Source organism: Macaca mulatta, chromosome 2 (assembly GCF_049350105.2).
Source record: "Macaca mulatta isolate MMU2019108-1 chromosome 2, T2T-MMU8v2.0, whole genome shotgun sequence".
Lineage (NCBI taxonomy): Eukaryota > Metazoa > Chordata > Mammalia > Primates > Cercopithecidae > Macaca > Macaca mulatta.
In genome coordinates, this window is record NC_133407.1 from 37,388,153 (window position 1) to 37,399,607 (window position 11,455).

Sequence of the window (11,455 nt, forward strand, 5' to 3'; positions counted from 1 at the left end):
GACACTTCTTTAGTGAGAGTAGTGAAGAGTTTTACAAGGATGCAAGAAGAACCCAAAACAGGATGACCCAACTCACTATGTGGTAGTTGGGGAAATTTTCCCTGAAGAGGTGACATTCATGCTATTTTTTGAAGAATCAAAATGACTTATCAGGGCACAGGGTTGGGGGTGAAGAGGAGAATGTTCCAGCCTCAGGGAAGAATGTGCACAAGATCTCTACGCATAACTGATAGATACTGACATGAAACTGCATGAGAGACTGGGTGGGTAGAAACCTTGGCCACCTGGAGGGACTTCCTCATCTGAAGGACGCAGCTGCTTCTTGCTGCAGCCAGAGTCATGTCAAGTGGAAATGAGGGTCTAGTGTTGCCAGAGTTTTTGGTGTTGAAGAGAAGCTGGACATCTGGATTTTTTCCCATAAAACTTCTCAATCTTTTTAATGTTCGCAAACAATCCCCTTCTCCTTCATAGCCAAACAAAACCTGTGAGCTAATTTTTTTTTTTACCTCTGCATGGCTGAACCACAATTTATTTATTTGTCTCCTGGGGCTGGACCTTGAAGTTATTTTCAATGGTTCCTTGTTATAAACAATTCTGTAATGAACATCCTTGGACAGACAGCTTCAATACCTTCTCTAGCTATGAAAGTTTGCACCAGACAGCCACTTGTGGCCTCACAACCGCCAGACCCTGTGGCCTCTTCAGGCCCCATCCTCCTTCCCCCTTCCTCCCCTATAGGCCTTCACATCCCATTGGTGCCCCAGTTCTCCTACTTTTCTAACTGTTCTTTTTTTTTTTTTTTTTTTTTTTTTTTTGAGACGGAGTCTCACTTATTGCCCAGGCTGGAGTGCAGTGGCCGGATCTCAGCTCACTGCAAGCTCCGCCTCCCGGGTTCACGCCATTCTCCTGCCTCAGCCTCCCGAGTGGCTGGGACTACAGGTACCCGCCACCATGCCCGGCTAGCCCTTTGCATTTTTTTTTTTAGTAGAGACGGGGTTTCACCGTGTTAGCCAGGATGGTCTCGATCTCCTGACCTTGTGATCTGCCTGTCTCGGCCTCCCAAAGTGCTGGGATTACAGGCTTGAGCCACTGCACCCGGCCTTCTAACTGTTCTTTTCAATTTTCTTCAATGTCTTAGTCAGCTCCACCTATGGCTGCAATGGAATCCATATCATTAGTAAGGAGTCTATGAGGTGATCTGGGCTGTGGTCCCACAGAAGCTCACCTGGGCTGAGAGCACAGCTGGTTGGTCTTGGGGGCATTTCAAGCCAAAATCCTGGCCTGGCTGGCTCTGCTGCTCTGCTTCCTGGAAGGGAAGGGCCTGAGGCTGGCTCAGCAAGCACACTGGTTGCTAAAAGACCAGCAAATACATTCTTGGTATATTCTGCCTTGCTCTTATAAGGCAGGTATGGAGGAGATGAGGAGCTAGAAGTCTGGTGCCAGAATCCAGAGAGGAGTTCCCACCACACAGGAGAGAAGAACCAGGGATCCTCTTAGAGCTGGCAGGCAGGCACCCAGCTCTCTGGCTGTGCCCAGCTTTCTTCCTATGGTGCCCTCTTGTGCCATGGCCTTTGTGTTGTGACTGGACTGTCCTTACTGTGGGCATCAACAGCCAGCCTGAAATGTGGTAGGGAGACAGAGGGTGAGAGGGAGGGCAACTTCCCTTGCCCTCAGGGCTTTTATTCAGGGAGAAAGAAAAGCTTTCTTTTCTCTTTGTCTTGAAGCACCCCTCATCTGTGCCCAGGTAGCAGGTGAGGGTGGTGCCCAGCCAGCTGCTCCTGGGGAGCACCTTGTGCTCTTTGGGTCTTGGATTGACTCAAGTGGTACCTACTGGAAGAGACTGCCAGATTTTTGAAGTTATGAATAAAATGAAGCTACAAGAGAGTCTGGCTGTCAGTGGACTTCCTTCTAAAATAATTGTAAAAATAATAAAAGCATAAAACAATAATAAAAGTTAGCATAAAACAAAGGTACTGAACACTTAGTCTATGTTGGGCATCATGCTAAGGGTCTTCATTCATTATCTCATTTAATCCTCATGCCAGCCCCCAGAGTTTAGATTAATAGCTGTGATCTCAGGATGAGCTTAAGAAACCTGCTTAGAAGTTGTATTAGGATCATACCTGTCAACAGGGACAAGCTTGACTGCCACAGGGTCCACAGATCCCCAGACCACAGCAAACAAGACCCTGCTTTCCACAACATACTCTGCTTTCCACAACATACCCACTCATCTGTCTTATGTTTGCTCATAGCAATCCTAGATCATATGTCACCACCTGAGACCTTGGCATGTTTCCTTAGGCTGGGGGGACCTGCATGTGGAGAGAGGGCCCCAAGTCCCCATAAGCTTCCACCTCTCAGTCTGGAACCTAAAGTGAGACACCCTTGACTGTAGTGGAGCAAGCCACCCAATGCCCCCCGACTCAGAAAGGGCTTCATTCTGAGTTTGGGTTTTTTATAACCTCCCTTGATTCTACAGTTTATGTGGATTATGCATACTTAGACATTTGTGATAATATGATGGTCACTATTCCTAGTGTGAACTCTTTGGAGGCCCGTGAGATCCTGTGTTTTATAGATTGACTTTTTCATTCATTTGTTGAGGTTCACTGAGCACTCTCTGTGCCTGGCATTGCTAGAGGGAATGGGGACAATGTGGTGAGCAGGGGCAGATGTGGCTCTGCTTTCCTGGATCACATTCTTGTGGGAAAAATACTCAATGAAATAGTAACATATATGAAAGAGTATACCCTATGACTCAATGATGTTTATCCCAGGAATGCAAGGTTGGTTTAACATCTGGACATCAATATAATATACTGTATTAATAGAATTAATGACTAAACCACATGATAATTTCAATAGATGCCAAAAAAGCATTTAAAAACATTTAACACTCTTTCAGGATGGAAACATTCAACAAACCAGGAATAGAAAGGAATTTCCTCAGTCTGATAAAGGGCAACTATTTTCTTTTTGTTTTAAAAACACCACAGCTTAACGTTGTATTTAATGGTAAAAAATTGAATGCTTTACCCTTAAGATCAGGAACAAGGCAAGGATATTTGTTCCCACCAATTCTATTCAACATTGTACTGAAGCTTGTGGCTAGAGTACTTAGGCAAGAAAATGAAATAAAAAGCATCAAGATTAGAAAGAAAGAACTTAAACTATCTCTATTTGTAGATGCCATAATCTTGCAGTATATAGAAAATCCTAAGGAATCCACTAAAAAACTATTAAGACTAATAAGCAAGTTCAGCAAGGTGACAAAACATGAGATCAATATGCAAAAATGAATTTTATTTCATGTACTAGAAATAAAATATGAGAAAATGAAATCAAGAAAACAATTACATTTATAGTAGTATTACTAAGAATAAGATATTTAAGAATAAATTAACAAAAGAAGTATAAGAGTTATACATTTTTCCCACTACATTCTAGTGGCAACAGTTGAGAAAATGGAGGGACATCAGCCTGGCCAGGCCACATTGTCAGGGAGGTACAGGCACACCCAGCAAGAATTCTCTGCCACAGCCTTGGGAATTCATGCCAGTTTGCAGCTGCTCTGCCTGACTTCAGTGCCCTTTTGCCCCATTTAGGAAGGTGGCCTTGGCTGTGATCACAGCCCTGCAATTAATGTCTCTATTTCAAGTTATGTAGGTGATGGGAACTCAGTGGTACAAAGTCCAGAATGGCCTCTTATTTTGAGAAACTTTCCAGGGATCACGGCCTCTTCAGGCCTTATATACAGGCTGCACCTTGGAATGTTGGTTATCTACTACTTCCTGTTGCTGGCAAAAATGCAAGGTTTAAAAAATAAGTCTATTATTTTAGGACAGTTTTAGATTTGCAGAATCATTATGAAGATAGTATAAATAGTTTCTGTATACCCTGCACCCAGTTTCCTCTATTATTAACACTTGTACATTAGTAAAGTACTTGTAACACAATTAATTGTACATGTATCACAGCTAATTGTCATTAACTAAAGTTCGTGGTTTTTTTTTTCTGTTCCAGGATCACATCTAGGATACCACTGTACCTTTAGTTACCATGTCTCCTTAGGTCTCTCTTGCTTTTGACAGTTTAAAATGCAAGTTTTAGCTTCAACATGATGGTGTTGAGAAAGTCTGAGATCTGCAGTCAGATAAGCCCTGACTCATATCCCAGCTCTGCCCTTATTAGCTGAGGACCTAGAGTAATTTATTTAAGCCCTCTGAGCCTCAGTCTCCTCATCTGTAAAATGGAGGCAATAAAATCTAACTTGCAGGGCTGTATGTTGCAAGATAATACATGAAAAACACCCAGCACAGTGCCTAACATGCTGGTGTGCTAAAAAAATAACACTGTTCATAATGTGTCCCCTGCCTCACCCATCCTTCCCAGCACTACAATCCCTCCTAAGCCACTGCCCTCTTCTCCTAGTCTTTGCTGTGCTGAGCAAGAGCCCTGGCCGCTGACACACACTCCATAGCTCTGGTGCTGCATAGACCCAACCTAACTCACTGGCATGGGAAAGCAACACCTACTAACACTGGCTGTCTCACAACAGCTGGATTTTCCCAAGTCTTTTCCAGTCAACTTTAGGTCCCAGCATGTGAGCCAGTGCTCCTTGTCATGGTGACCTACTTGTCAGGAACGCACAAGGCTATTGGCTCCTGACCTTGAGTCAGTACCCAGAAGCTCTAAGTGCACTCCTACCCAGACCTGATCCCCACCTTGGTCTTGCCCTTCTGACGGGCCTGGTGGTGAGGGAACAAGCCTGCTGCCTGCTCCTTCAGGGCTGTATTGGTGGGGCCACCAGGACACATGAGTGAATTTTGTCCCATTCACCTGTTTGCCATTGACTGCAGATGCTGGATGTTTGCTCAGAATAGAAACTCTCCTGTAGGAAGAGTGAATCCATGTTCAGGCGACACATGAGCGCCTGCCTGAGGGGTGTGTGTTGGGCATGGGTGTGCATTCAAGCCTCCAAAAATGTGTATGTGTGTGCACGTGTGTGTATAAGTGTGCATGCCCATATTGTGTACCTGGAGGCTTATGCTGGGTTTTTGTGGCAGGTGTGCATGTGGACAAGCCCATGAGTGTATGTCATGCCTGTGTGTTTGGTGTGAAAGTGTTTGTATGCATGTGGTGTGCATGAGCAGGTGTGGAATTGCATTCAATGGAGGAAGGAATCTTCATCCTGCCGCATCTCCTGTGCCATATAACCTGGGCTCAGAAGCAGAAGCAAGTCAGATGGATGGAACCTTTTTCACAGTCATGGCCCTGTGCCTATAGATGCAGAAGCAGGACTCAGACCAGCTCCTGGGTTAAAGCACCTCTTGTGTTCAAAGCTGGAGGTAGATACGCTGTGCACAGCAAACAATGTCATTTTATTAAAAGAACAGCCTGTGTTGTGAGTGACCCACATATCAGGTGTTGAGAGCTGGTTTGTAAAGAAAGAAGGTTCTGAAAGGAGAGGGGAGACCAGGTAGAATGTAACTGTAGCCCCACTCAGGATGCTGGTGGGCCTGGGGTGATTTGGGGGGCCTTTCCTTCACATGTGTCCCTCCTACAATGCTCCTTTGCTTCCTGCCCCTGCCCCTCACCCCTCGGGGGGCTTCAACCAGTCGAAGTTCAACTTTCCTTTTATTAAAACTTCTATCTGGAATGCGCCTTTCTCAGTTACACACATGACTCACTCCCTTACCTCCTTCAAATATTTGCTCAAATGTCACCTTCTTAATAACTCCTCTTTAAAACTGCAACTCTCCCGCAGCCCTACCACCTTGCTTCAAACTTCTCATCCCTCTCGTCCTTCCCTGCTTTCCCCCAAAGCTCTTGTCACCTTGGCACACAGTGTGGACCAGCACTGCAAGAGGACACATATACAGAAATTGAGGGGATGCATTTGGAAGCTTCTATGCCATAACATCTCTAGCTAGGGGATCTCTAAATTTGACATTGCTCAGAAATTCAAATGCAGATGGAAAAAAAATCAACTGGTTTTTCACCAGAGAGAGTTTAAGAATTATTGTTCTCCCATACTCTGTAAAGTTTAGTTTCCTGTTCGTCTTCCCCCACCCCACTCCTGCTAGAATGAAGTTCCATGGGGCAGGGATTTTGTCTGCTTTATTCCCCACTGACTCCCCCCAGTATATAGAATGGATGTGGCACATGCTGGGTCCTTAACGGCTATTAGTTGAGTGAGCACATGTGCAAGGGAAGGTCTGAGAGGTGAATATCTTTCACTGGACATGGGGTGGGATGGCAGCAAAAGTTCAACCACAGGCCCCTGAACTGACCACACTGTTCCCAGGACCAGGCCTTGATGGTCCAGCTGGGGGGCTGCAGGAAAGAGGCACAGGTCTGGAGCACAGGCCTTTGAAAATGCTGCTCCAAGTAGAGGTACAACGACAGGTGTGAGGGCCAGAGTCTTTCTTGTGGCACAGGACAGGTCCTCCTTTCCCATGAACTTGGGAACAGAAGGGGCAGGGACTGGGAGACAAATGCTTCCACTCCCCAGAAGGCATCACCAACCTCTCCCCCTCCCTTTATTGTGGTGCTCTGGCTTCCAGGGAGGAAGGGGAGGGAGGTTGGCACCTGGGGATGGCATGGAGGCTCCGGGAAAGCCTTTCCCTGGACCTTGCCTGGCTCAGATCTTTGTGGCCTTGATCGACAAACCCTGTGAGTTATTCTAGGGACCCTAACACTACAAGGCATGGCTGGGAACTGCTGCCCTGATAACAAGTGTTCCACCCCACCCTACCCTTGCCGCTGCCCCTGCCCCTATCCTTTCCCAGAGGGAGCCCAGGGCTGTCAGGGCCAGGCAGGAGAAGCTCCAGGCAGGTGCGGCCCTCCTAGGGGTGGAGAGAGTTCTGATTCCGCCTGCCGTTCCCATGACTGGGGCTGGCTACTGCCCACGTGGCAGTCAGCGCCTGGGCCTGACTCAGGGACCAGCCATCTGGCAGGGCCAGTTCTGGGCTCACACACCCACCTCCACCTCCACCTCCACCTGCTCATCCACTCCGCTCCCCAAGCCCTCGGGCACAGCTTCTCCTTCTCTGACCTGAAGACTCCACCCACAGAGTCCCTTTTACCTTCTCCCACCTCTCCCACTTTCAGTGAATGGCGAAGGGGCATGGGTGCCTGGCCAAGGAGGAAGGGCTTGAGACCTTTGGTCAGAATATCCTACAGGGCTACTGTTCAAGCAGGGCCACCTGTGACACCAGCGCAAGGACAAGAGTAAACACCTGTATCATTGAAAAGCTCGGTTATGTCTTTTTACCTGTGGCTCCTTCTCACCCAAGAGGGGTGCGACATTAAGACATGAGTCTTAATGTCTGCTAGCAAGAGCTCCTCCATCCTGCACGCCCCAGCTCTCCTCCCCATCATGGTCCTGTGGGAGCAGAAAGGAAGCTGCAGAGGGGCGACTGCCGGGAGGAAGTGATGTTCAAGCTGGAGGAGAAAAGAGATGAGAAAGGCATTGCGAGGAAAAGGATTGGGATGTGCAAAGGCCTGCAGTTCAAAGAGGCCACAGTGCACTTGGAGCCACCCCTGTGCGGTTTATATGGCTGGGCATGCACAGAAGGCTGGTGAAATCCGGAGCCCCTGGGAAGGAGGCCTATTTTTCTTTTTTGAAATGAAAAAGGTCTCACGTATTTATTACAGAACCCAGTCAACCAGCATGTTCCTAACAGATTCAGAGAGAAAAAGCATACTCCCAAAAAAACATGTCCAACTGTCCAGACAGTGGTGACATTTTCAGCTTGACATGGTAACACGATTGTGACCTTCGGACAGCATAAATACGTGTGCCATCTCGTGTGCAATTCCTTACAGACCCAGCTTGGTTCTTCTCCAATGTCTCCTTTTGGAGCTGTACCTGATTTTATTACCAGTTTTCATCCGAATCCACTGGGGAATGGGATGATTTTGCTTTTGTTTCTTGGCCAGGAATTGCTTAATCTTGAAAGTCTTGTGAGAAGACATGGCGAGAGGCGGAGCCAAACACACACTACGATGGTGGAGAAAGAAAGAGAGAGGGGCCTGTTTTTCTTTTTAAGTTAAAAAGGGTTATTGTAATTTTCAAGACAAAACTAGCTGTGGTTTTTGTAGTTAGTCACTCTATGGTTGAGATTTTGGTATTTTTGCCATAATGCAACATGCTCTGAAGATTTCCATAGTACACTGTGTTGAGCAAGCAAAGGCTTCAGAAGAGAGACTGGGCAGGGCTCTTTTCAAGGCTCCTGAAGCTTGAAAAGAAGGCCAACTTGATGCAAGAAGAGACAAACCTGTGCAGGGAAATAACCAAATTATTGCCCAACACATCTGGAATGTGCCCCCAGGTAGGAGCCTTTGGACTTGCAAGAGGCATTTATCTCAGGACAGATCATGACACCGGGCTGGCTCAGATTCAAAAGCTGACAGGCCCACAGACTAGAGTAGAATGTGTCCCTTTTGCAATCAAGTGCAAGTGGCATGGCTCTCCAGGGCACTCCGAGAGCCAACTGTCAGATATGCCCCACTCCCACTCCCGCTGGGGGCTGGAGGTTTGGCTGGTGGGTGAGAGCAGGGTGCACATGAGAGTCAATTACAGTTTGGTCCTCAGCGAACTGGTCAGCCCTTTCGTCCAGGCTCTGCGGTGATACCCCCTTCATTCGCCTGGACCCCAGGCTCCCTTTATGGGTACCTCTGCCCTACAGAAGGGGCTGTTTTTAGTGGACATCCAGAACCAGCCACTTCATCTGCAGAAGAAAAACCAACTTCATTGACTTCCAGATCCAAGCCTCACCTGGGAGAGACAAGGATGAACCGAAGTCCTGGGCACTTCCCAGAGCTCCATTCCCATCAGGGAAACACAATGCCCAATGCCCAGGCAGGCAAAGATTTACTGTGAAGCTAATGAACCTTGTAGCTCGGGTGCTCACTAGAACAGGCCCCTTCCAAAACTCTAGACCTAATTTTGTATTCACCATTTTGCATTCTTTTTCTTAAAGAAGGTCCTCTAAATTATACAAGCTTCAGACCTCACAAAATTGGACCCACCCCTGCCAATGCTCCTTGACTCCGGAAAACCTTAGCAGACATGGGCGCCTCAGGGCTCACGGGCCTCCTTTCCAAACCTCAGGACCTCCACCCTGGCAGCCTAGGGAATGAGATGTGGGAGGCTCCAGCTCAGAGCAGATAGTGTCCTGGCTGCAGCCCAGCAGAGGTGCTCTGGGGCTGCTGGGCCCAGGATGGGTGAAAGGGGACTGTCTGCAATAGAAAGTTCAAAGTGTCAGCCTAGGAAAGAGGAGCCGACAAGTGTGAAGGCAGCAGATCCAATAACACTTCTAATTGTGTCCATATGGCCCACTGGTGGCGCATTTGGTGATGACCTGTGGTTGACCACTGGCTTAAAGTAGATGCTGTGATACAAAACACCACTGAATGATGCACTTCAAAAGGGTGAATTTTATGGTATGTGAATTCTATCTTGTTTGGAAAAAAAAAAAAGATGCTGAGCGTTCAATTGCTGTGGCACGTCTCCCGTGTTAGATCCAGGCATGGCACGTCCAGGAATGCACTGCTGGTTGCGGGGGTTTCTGGACCACCTCCAGAAGGGTCAGTCACTCCCAGCAAGGCCTGCTCAGGGACGACTTCATCCTGGCCAGCCCGTTACTTGTGCTAGGAGATGGCAGAGTGGTACTGCAAGCTTTCCTGTCTAGCTGTTCTTCGGGGGCTGTAAAATGGCTTTGGCTATCTCTGGGTGACTGGGCCCCATTTTTCTGCCCTTATCTTGGCATATTTTCACCAAGCTTGCTGAGCCTGGCACATACTTATGCCAGGGGAAGAGTTAACAATTAACCAGGAGGTGAGAGAAGTGAGAGAGGCTGGGGCAGCCACTCATAGGCTGCCCTCCAGCCCTTGGAGCCATGAGCTGCCCCCGAGCCACATCCCCAGCCCTGTTGGTGGAGGCACTGGGTGGAGGCAGGGCAGGCAGGTTAGGGCTGCCCCTCAAAGAGGAACTTGGGCTCCAAAGGGCCCTGCTGAGCCACCTGGGTTCCGGCCCAGGCTCCACCCCTTCACAGGTGTTAGACACAGAGGGCAAACACCTCCCCCCCAAGGGCCTCACCATCCCTGCCACAGCCTGCAGCTTCACTAGTTCCGGAACTTCATTAGACTGCATTTCACAGGGCACCGAGCAGCTCACTCATCCCCTTTCCTGAGAGGAAATGTCACTCAGATGCACTGGTGACCATGTGGCTGGAGAGCACCCATGCCCTGCAGGGACACTAGCCAGAAGATATCGGTGCCCCTCACACCTGTCTCTGGGACACAGGGTGAGGCACGCATGTGCACACATGCACACAAATGCACATGCACGTACATGTGCTGGGTACACTGGGACTGATTTCCTGTTCTCCTTGGTCTATGCCAAGGAAACATTAACGTGACTTTCCACAGACTGGATCTCACAGAAGGTGCAGATGCTTTGGAAGCCCCTGGCCAAAGGTACTGGGGTGAGATGGCACTGTTGTCAGGGCTTATTGTTCACAGGTCTGAGTTGCCAAGCTGTCCTTTGGAACTCCCTGCCACAGGCACTGACATTTTGTTTTGGACAGCAAGCCTCAGAAGATGTAGCCATGGGCTGGTGTGGCCCAGGGAGGAGCAGTGGTGGGAGGGTGAGGAGCCCTATTGTTCAGGCTGCCTCCTCGGACCAGGCCTGCATCTCAGGTGAGTAACCTGACTCCAGTTCAGGCCTCAATGGGAGGAAGGCCGGCATAGATGCTGCCTCAGTGGCAGGAGGCAGGCTGGAGGGTTGGGTGGAGGTATGGCCATGGGGTGGGTGTGATGCCTCTGCATGGAGAGCTCCTCATTCAGTGGGGCCTATCACCATCTGCAAAGTTGCTGAAAACGTTTTTGGATGTTTCCAATTCTTCCACCTGCTTGTCTCCATACTTGTGGCTGGTAGGCTGGCTCGGGAAGACACCTTCTTTAGGATCTCAACTTAGTTACTCATCAACGTGGCTCCCGAGTTCCCACACTGGTCCTGGAGACACTTCACTCACCGCCATGGTGGGGAACCATTCGACATGTAGGCTGTCTGGTAGCCTGCTGCTGCCTCATGGCCAGCGGACTAATGGCCACATTCTGATGGGGAACCTCAGTGTCCTGCCACACTTGTAGAAGCACAAGGCAGGTATTTTGTTTCTGATACAAGAACAAGCAAGACTGAGAATGGTTTTCTCTTTTTTTGAATTGGAGCAATATGCTTTCCTGAGCATCAGGAAAGAGTGGTGATGTCACAGCAAAGGAGGAAGGCAGTGGCTAAGAACACACCACGTCCTTGAATGTCCTCTGCATGATGCCTGGCCTTCTGGACGGTTTCGGACAAGACTTTATATGCTAGGTGGGAGTGGGGAAAGGAGTGGGGGAAGGATAAAGCCATCTTGGGACACCCACTCCCACTGTGGATGAC

General features: G+C 48.6%; 1 pseudogene; it reads right to left on the reverse strand.

The window, feature by feature from the left end:
• Positions 1 to 7,618: 7,618 nt before the first annotated feature.
• On the reverse strand, positions 7,619 to 8,105 carry LOC100423295 (putative ribosomal protein eL39-like 5 pseudogene; annotated as a pseudogene).
• Positions 8,106 to 11,455: the final 3,350 nt, after the last annotated feature.